This window comes from Pteropus vampyrus, unplaced genomic scaffold (genome assembly GCF_000151845.1).
Source record: "Pteropus vampyrus isolate Shadow unplaced genomic scaffold, Pvam_2.0 Scaffold38, whole genome shotgun sequence".
In the NCBI taxonomy this organism is placed as follows: domain Eukaryota; kingdom Metazoa; phylum Chordata; class Mammalia; order Chiroptera; family Pteropodidae; genus Pteropus; species Pteropus vampyrus.
In genome coordinates, this window is record NW_011888819.1 from 1,672,623 (window position 1) to 1,682,063 (window position 9,441).

At 38.6% G+C, this 9,441-nt stretch overlaps 1 long non-coding RNA gene across 1 annotated transcript in view; it reads left to right on the plus strand.

The window, feature by feature from the left end:
• The window catches only part of LOC105290804, a 66,076-nt gene that overhangs the window by 16,180 nt on the left and 40,455 nt on the right, over positions 1 to 9,441 (plus strand). The window lies entirely within an intron of this gene.

The window sequence follows — 9,441 nt, forward strand, 5'->3', positions numbered from 1 at the left end:
CCTAGCAAACTAATACATCAGGCCAGTTTGTTTCAGATTCTAACTTCTTGGTTTCTCCCCTTCATCTATTGCTGCAGCTTTGGCCCAGACTCTGAAGATTCACACACTGGAATTGGAGTTCAGCGTGAGAGGTGCCTTATAACATTCTGTTCGTGTTGGAGTGAGTTCCAGGAGGCAGTGTAGTGCGCAGATGGCCCTGCAGGAGGAGCTGGCTTCAGAACGGAGTGAACTTCAGACTTGCAAATGAGAAACTTCCAGCAGCAGCTCCAGGCCCTGCTGGGAAGAGCTAACAGAGATGTAACATTCTGGATTGTTTTTAGTCTCTTCTCTGCAGGTGAGGAAAACTCTCTTTCTCCTCCAAGTTAAAAACACATGCTCCAATACCACAAGAGCTGAGTTCTCAACTTTCTGTTCTCAGTCTTTAAGAATGGACCGGATGGAACCTTTCCCAGCTCCCAGCTAGGTTATCCATCCCTGAAAATCAGCTCTACCAGTTGGAACGCAAGCTGTAGATAAACCCCAAACTGATCCCAAGATTAGGAGGAGAAAAGTACACCAATCTCCTTTAAAATACATCATCAATCTTTATAGTCTTAAAATCATGTCCAGAGGGAGGTTGAGATGTATCATGTCTGTCTCTATCTTATAATATTTGTGTTCAACTTGCCTTAGGTCCATGTCAGTGATGGATACCCTGTCCCCACCACTCACAGTCCTGTTGGCAGTCACTGTGGATATTCAATGCACTTAAAAACAGTTAAATAAATAGTTTTCCAAAAGAAGGGCCCTGGGGTGGGTTGAATCAGACTGTGGTCTGCCTGACATAATTGGTGCTTCTACCAGTTGGGACCTATCTTTTGGGATTTAACATTTTGAGATTGATGCATTTTTCATTTGGAACTTCACGTTTAAAGAAATACATTGTTTGTAGCAGTAAAAGGTTACTATTTAACTTTCATGAACCATGTCTATAAAACTGGAGTAACTCTACCTGTCCACCTTCTTACATGTGTGATAGACACAGAGGAACAAGCCAGTTGTTTTAAAGCACTTGGTATTTGAACAAAAATCACACACAGAGTCTAAGCTTCCTATAATTTATCAGTGCATTCTAGCTCCTAGGCCCTGTGTCATTAATGAATCATTCAGTTACTGAGTTCTAACAAAGAATTCTTATGTGCTAGAATAGAGATGAAAAAGAACTAAAAAAATGCACATGGATGAAGAAGAGGCTAGGCTATGGAGCAAGCCTCTCATTTATCTCCAGAGGGATCAGATGGCCTCACTGAGGCAATTATTGTTCTCCTAGTCACTGAATGAGTTAGGGTCCTGCACATCTGAGGTCCCTGACTAGGGCTGTGATTCAAGTTATCTAAGTGGTTGAGTCTAATGAATGTTTTCAAGTCTTGAAAGACATTAGCGATGATAATGCAAGGGACATGTTAGTATTTTCATACTTTTTTTCACTTATCTAGTGTTTTCAAGTCATACAATTGGTTTGCATCTGAGCTAAATGAGACAGGACTGCTGCTGAGGGTGCCCATGCATCTTAAGTTTATTTTTGGAGTGAACAGGTGGATATAAACCCATTTCCAATAATGCAAGAGAAACAGTGTCCAACAAATTTCTGATTGGAGAAAATAGTTTTGAAGAATGCGACTGAAACACCTAGACAATATTTTAAAAAATATTTTTTATCATGTGGAAGAAGGAATTAGAAAGCCAGGGTCAACTAGTTATAAAGGAAGTAGTTTTGTTTGCTCAGTTGAATCAGGAAATGTAAGATTAAGGGAATGGTTGGGATTTAGCTCACATCTGTGAGGAAAGTTTTGGGTTTTTAATTTTTTTTTTTTAAATTAAAACAAACGGAGAAATGAGAAGAGAGAGCAGGAGACAAGGAGAGAGAAAAGGCAGGACATTTGAGTGCCTTGAGAGATACGGGTGCCCTGGACAGTCAATTCATGTGACTCCACTTTACATCACCCTTTTAAAAATATTTGCCATATATTTATTTTAGAGGAGGGGCTGGGAACCACGTGGGGAATAGCAGAGAAGGAAGGCTATATCGTGGCAGAGCCCACTCTCACCTCTGTTGTTAGGGGATTCAGCTCTGGCCCCAAACTTAGATGTCTTCCTTTACCAAGTAAGAGTCTTGCACACCCCTTGGGAGTGTCACTGAACAAATACATATGTTCAATGCTAGGACTCACCTAGAGAGTTCGCTCGGCTGCAGATGACTTAACAAAATTCTCATAAACACACGCAGTCTTCTTGTTTTCTCCATCTTCTTAAATTTCCAGTGGAAATTTAGTACCCCAGTGACATATATGCCACATCCCTCATAGATTGGTGTGTGGGGCAGCTGATGTGAGTGAGGCAGAGGGAAGAAGAGAGCTAGAGGGAGAGATTTTTGTGGAAGGCAAGACTCAACAAAAAGAAGTTCCAAATGACTTAAAGATTGTTTTACCAAGTGAAAGGGAGCTAGAGAAACATTTAGAGCGTAACAAGAATGAGAATGGTAACAATTTGAGCTTATGCCTCTCTCTTGGGAGTTGACTTTGCAAGCGGGACTACTCTCTATTGTTTATGCTCTGCTGTTTGAAAAACAATGTGCACTTTAAAAAACGTATACAACTATTCATGGGATCGACGGACCTAGGATCGTGATAGTCCACTGTAGAAGGACTAAATCACCTGAGCAATTTTTTGCTTGACAGTGAAATGATAGAAGAGACTGTATGTTGGCTTAAAGATTTTGCAAAATTAAATTATATGTATTGGTAGGTACTATGGCAGAATGTACATGTGACATTAAAACCAACATTTCCAAAGAGTCGAAATGATTTGGAGAATTATGTTTACCTTTGTGGACGTGAATGTAAAAAAGCCAAGTGTCCAGGGACTAAGGTCATAAATGAGATTTATGAAATGATGAGACCCTCGGCATTGCTGTACCAGACTCAGCCTCTGGGGAAATAGCGGTAAACATTCTGAGTCTTCTGAGGAAGTAATGAACAGTAAGCAATCTGCCTTCCACACTGACTGCCAGTCATCTAGCTTGTATTCATCATCACAACCTTCTAGGCTGGGAAATAACTTCATCTAATCCCATAAATTGTTGATCTTATACAGAATGAAGATAGAGATGGTCTTTCTTTACCTCCAGTCCTGGATATCTATAGGGGACTTTTCCTTTTTTAGTAACCAGAGAAAGAGTTTGCCTGAAAAGGGAGGAAGGCTGGTAGCATTAACCTGAAACCTTCCTTTCATAATGAGGGTGCATTTTTTTGCCACGAGTTTTCACAGAAGATCTATCTGGACCTTTACTCTACCTTTCTCCAGACTTCTAGTTCCCTCCCTCCACTGCTTGTTTTCTTTTCTTTTCTTCCCAAGATGTCATTAATGGTTCCCACATTTCGTAGGGCCCCTCAAAGGACAAAGATGAAGCACAGGAGAAATATGTGAATTGCTGGAAAGACCCGTAGTGGCTGTAGGCTCTGAGGCCTGAGTCCCCCCGTGAAGGCACATTCTTGCTCTACACAATGCAGCTCTCTCGTCCACAGCGAGGTGCTTCTAACTCGCCTAAAAGCCCAGCATGCAGCTCAGACACAAACCACAACCTGTCATGTCACTAACAGCACAGATCTCGCATGACATTTCCTGGACTCACTAGCTTAGTAGAAAGATCACTGCCATGCAGTGTCAGCCTCCAGGAGTCTTACGATGATAGAGGCTGTCTACATTTGAGAAATTTTCATGAGTAAGTTTTATGGAATCGAGAGAAATCTTATTCTTAAGACCTCAAGACAGTAGACAGCAGTGAGAAAGGAAAATACACTCAGGAGGTTTAAAAGATGATAATATGCTTGGTTGGTGGGAGAATAAATGCTGCTTTAGGTTTTATTTCGTTTTAACAAAATAAAAGTAAGAATTCTTTTTAATCACATGGGGCAGAGTCGTTTGCATCAGACCCTTTGCACATTTAGACAGCAGGCTCTATTTCTCAAGACTATAAATTCTGTATTCAGTTTAAGAAAGTGTATTTTTGATTGAGGTTAACACAGTATTTAAGTTAATGGAAAACATGCTTCCATTGCAGAGTATTTCCACCAGAATTGCTGGATTCTGTACAAAAATCTGTTTCTATTTTGAAAAAAAAAAAAAGTGGTACTGACCTAAATATTCCTCTTTTCTTTTATTTCACTCATCTACATTTATCTGCTTTCTTCCTCAGGTATAGACAAATAAACGACATAGTATGAATTCAGATGAGAACATTTCCTAGTGGTATATATCTTTAATGTTTCAGAAAAATTAAAAAATATTTTGCTTAAAATCTGAGCTGCATGTCATTGTAGGAAGTGTGAGTTTCCATTGCTGCTACCCAAACAATACTGGAATCGGGAAGAGAGAATCAGAGTGTCTTAGAAATGTGACTCTTAAACCTTGTGTGAATTAGCAGTTTCTGAGTAACAAACCACCCCAGTAATTATTGGATCAAAATTGCAATCATTTTTTCTTGCACACATATCATTTTCAGGTAGAAGTTGGTTAATCTAGTTGATCTTGGTTAGGCAGCTCTGTTTCATGTTGGTTCCAGCTAGGTTTGATTTCTTGCTTGTGCTTACATCTCTCAATGAGTATTAATTCTGAGGCAGGCAGCAGCTACTGGGGGACACTCTTCTCAAGGTGAAATTCGGGTGGGCAGGCAAGAACATGGCTTAAACTTGGAGCTGGCCACACTGTTACCTCCACCCATTTATTGTTGACTAAAGTGGGTCACACAACTAAGTCCAGCATCGACGAGGTGGGAAAATTTTGTAGGAGGAACTGCAAAGTCATGTGGCAAGGGCATGGAAACACAAAGAGAAGAGCTGCAGCTGGTAATCCATCAGAAACCCCAATCTGTTCTTTTTCCTGCAGGCAGGAATGTTATCGTGTTAGCCTCCCTTCTCCACTGGGGAGGCAGGACATTAGGGGGAGGCAACTGCTCACAGTAGTGACTTGCTCTGATCTCTAGGTATAACTTTTCCAGTGATTCTCAAACTTTGGTGTTTGATAGGATTATTGGTGAGATTAGTGCCAATACAGATCCTGAGTCCTATTTTCAAATTTATTAAATCAGAATCACTTGGGGAGGGCCAAGTCATTTATATTAACAAGCTCCTCAGGTGGTGTTGATGTACTTTGACATTTGACTCACATCCCTAGATGTGAGATGAATTGAAGTAGTTAGCCTGGGTCTTAAACTTGATGGGACCTTGGCAGTTTGGCATTGTGATAGGTTGCATTATTGTTTGGCAAATGACACACACACACACACACACACACACTTCTTTTATAGGAGGTGTTTATTTCTTTGTTCCAAAGTTTTTGGATCTGGTTATGATATTGATTTTGGCCAATGGAAAGTGAGCAGATATGACATACCTCCTGTTCAAGTAAGATTTTAACTTCGTTTATGTCATTAGGTTTCTCTGTGTTCCTCTTGCCCTCTGCCATGAGAAGAACTTATCCCAGGTAGCTACAGGGGCATCAGCCTGTGAGGGATGTTTTATGTCCCAGAATGAGAGAATGAACCAGATACACAGCCTGGAACATAGTTATTGTAGCTGCTTCACAAACTCACGAGTAAGAAATTCATTTTACTCATTATTAACCAATGAGAGTTTGGATTGTTTGTTATATAGCATTATTGCAGCAAAAGCTGACCAATACAGCCAATAACTAAACAAGACAAATAGCAAACTGGGACAAAAATGAGGCTCTGAAATCCTTTTTGTGTACTCCTCACAGATTTCTACATGACTTTTAATGACTTATTTGAGGTATCTTTAGTGTTTATTTTGACTTCACCTACAGGAAAATGCTGGAGAAGGGGAAAATCAGCTTACAAAGAAATTTAGTCAGTGCCTACAACACCCTCAGGATTGGTCTTGATTCTGAATTTTCCCCCTTAGAGCCTGTTTTTTCCAGATAGAGTAGGAGTTTTTGCTTTTTCGGTGTTTGGTCAATCAGCAAAATAACTAGTACTACATATTAGTACATACGAGGTGCCATCCTAAATACTTTCCATGTATCACATTAATTCTCCCAACAACTCTCTGTGGTAGACACTATTAGTATCCACACTTCAGGGACAAAGTCACACACAAGCCACACAGCTAGGAAGTCATAGCACGGGGAGGTCTAACTTCAGAAACTATTCTCTTGACATTGTTGTTGCCTCTTGAACAACTTTCACATTTTGTTCCTTTTATGTAAAACAACAGACAGACTCCTCCTAGAAAAGCAACTTTCCCAGTTTTCTCTGAAAACAGGAGGATTCCAGATCTCTGTGGTAAGATGTGTGTACAACCACCCTCGAGAGTGACTGACAGTCTGTTGCCACGTTTGTTGCTTTAGTCCCTCTATATCTCTCTCCCCATCATTTTGGTCTAGAATACTTCTTTTTCCACTTTCTAATTCCCTCATCAGAGAAACAGAAATTATGGTTTTTCATTTCATTTTGACCCAGAAACCTGAAGGCAGATGATACAATTTCTAGCAAACACTTCATTAGAATAAAAATCCAACCAAAGAACACATCTTTACATCTTCTATGAGTTCATTGCAATGAGATGCAGCTTGCATAGGGTAAGGTTGAAATTTAAAAACTGTGTAAAATAATAGCATATATCATTTCAGGACCTACTCTGAGGCATTTTACATATATCAGCTTTACTTCTAATAATAATCTCGTGGAGAAACTATGATTACCTTCTTTTATGGGCAAGGAGATTGAATCTTAACAAAATCACACACCTGCGTGATGGAGAAACAGTTCAGCTAGATTTTCATGATTCCAAATTCTCTTGTCCTGGTCTCCCACACCTCATCACTGCTCTTGCTTTGAGGAAAAGATTGTTAAAAACCCTCAAATTACTGCACAAAATGAGTTTTTCCCTATATTTATTCATATAACATAAAAATCTCTGAAATGGATTTAGCTCTCCATCTCTTTCCTGCAACGTAAGTGCAACTGACTCAGAATGAAATAAATATAGTCTCTCCTGAGTGCACACTATTGTGAGATGAATTGTTAAAGAGGACTGACACTTGGCAAGAGAGATGGCATTTCGAAAAAGAAGCCGCTAAGCTATTTACTATCCGATTTTTTTTGCTCTAACCTGGGCAAATACATTCTAAATCTATGAGACTCTACCCTCTGCTGCTTTTAATGGATAAGTAGAGGACAGATTGTCAACTGTTTCCTTTTACTATTTCATGTGTCTACTCAACATGGTGTAAAACAGTATTTGACCTATAATTTTTTCTCTAAGTCTAATTACCTATCACACTAAGCCATTGTAAGAAGGCAATATTCTGAAAAGAGAATCCTTTTTTATTTGCACGTCAAATTCTCCAAAGACGTATATCAGCAACCTCAGCAACTTGTATTAAGAACACAATAAAGCCATGCTGCCCTGAACAAGCCCAATCCCATCTGATCTCGGAAGCTAAGCAGGGTCGGGCCTGGTTAGTACTTAGATGGGAGACCACTTAGGTGTAAAAAATAAAAAAATAAGGGATTGTAAGCTGACAAGGTCCTTGCAATCTGTGAGGTCAACCAAGGGTTGCCTTGTCTAAAATAAACAATAAAAATTTATTGCTTTACAGAATCTTGAAATTGTACTCTGAAGGGAATATAACAGTTAAACACAAAGTGCATTTTGTAATTTTCTTACTAAAGTCATACATTTTTCCTAAATATTAAAAAAAAAATAAATGGGAGGCAGATTAAGAAGAAATTGGTTTCCAATCTGTTTCCTTTCAAAACTCAGACAAATGGGAACTAACGCGAAGGTCCAGGGACACTAGAGAATGACATGGATATATTAGATAGGGTTTTGCAGTGAGTTAGGACAATTAGGATATAATATAAAGAGAAAAAGATTTATTATAAGGACTTGAATCACTTGATTATGGAGGCTGGCAAATCCAAAATTCATAGGGGGGACCAGGAGGAAGATGGTAACCCAGGACAACTGATGTTCCATTTTGAGTCCAAAGGCAGTAGAATTAGGAAGAGCTTATGTCTCAGATGAAGTCAAAAGACATTCTGCTGGAGAAATTCTTATTCAGGGGGTGGGGCAAGCCAATCTTTTGTTCTATTCAGGTTTTTGACTGATTGAATGAATCGCACCCAAATTATAGAGGACCATTGCTTTACTCAAAGTCCACTGATTTAAATTTTAATCTCATTGAAAACACCCTCAAAGAAACAACAAGCATAATGTCTGGCCAAATATCGGCTACCCCATGGCCCAGCCAAGTGGACACATGAAATTAATTATGTCAGTGGATGTAAAGAGAATCCAGCCATCCAGCAGTGGTGTCCAGGTAGGCGGAGGCATCACATGTTCAATCAAAGTAAGCCATAGAGGATCACTAGTGAACTTAGAAAATCAGAAAATTCTTATAATAAACACCTGCTAAGCATTGAAGGGCTGTTCTCAGAAGTTGTGACATAAAGTCAACCATTTCTTATAGCAACCAAACTGCAACTGAAATATCATTCTAAAACATAAGTTACTACTCCAAGAGATAGGAAAGCCATGAAAAGAAGTTGAAGCAGAATGCATTTATATCAGGTATAGCAGACCCTAACTGATATGATTAAAAAATTAGATAACGATATAACTCAAAACGAGTTTCATGGTCTCCATTTCCAAACCTTTAATCTTGGAGCCCACAACAATGTGGCATTCAGGTTCATGGGAAAAATTGCCCTATTCCAGATTTTACTTTCTTTTTATTCTCTTGGTTTAAGAAATGTCAGTAAACTGAGAAGACATATTAAAAAATTACTGCAAGAGGTAACTAACACAATTTTTTTGAGATGATTACTTCTTCAATGGGCGAACATCTTTCAAGCTTCAGAAAAATTTACAATCAAGCATAGAAATGTTTCATAGAGCCAAACCTATAGTATCAATAATTCATTACTCGAGAATACTCTGTTACATTGTTATTATAAGTGTTTATAATAGCTAAGAGAATTTGGTCTATATATCAGTCAGGATAGGCTTGGTTAGACCATGATAACAAATAATTATAGAGACTTAGAAGTTTGTTCTTGCTCCTACTGTAAGTTCCTCAGGACTGGCAGGAAAATATGCTTTTTTAAAAAAAATTAATATTATTTTTTCCAGATTTATTGAGATGTAATTGACATATAACATTGTGTAAGTTTAAGATTTACCAAGTGATCATTCGATACATGTATATATTATATAATGATTACTATACTAAGGTTAGTTAACACTTCCATCACCTCTTTTTTTTTTTGGTGAGAACATTTAAGATTTACTCTCGTAGCAACTTTCAAGTATGTAATACAGTATAGTCACCATGCTGCACATTAGATCCCCAGAACTTATCTACCTTATAAATGGAAAT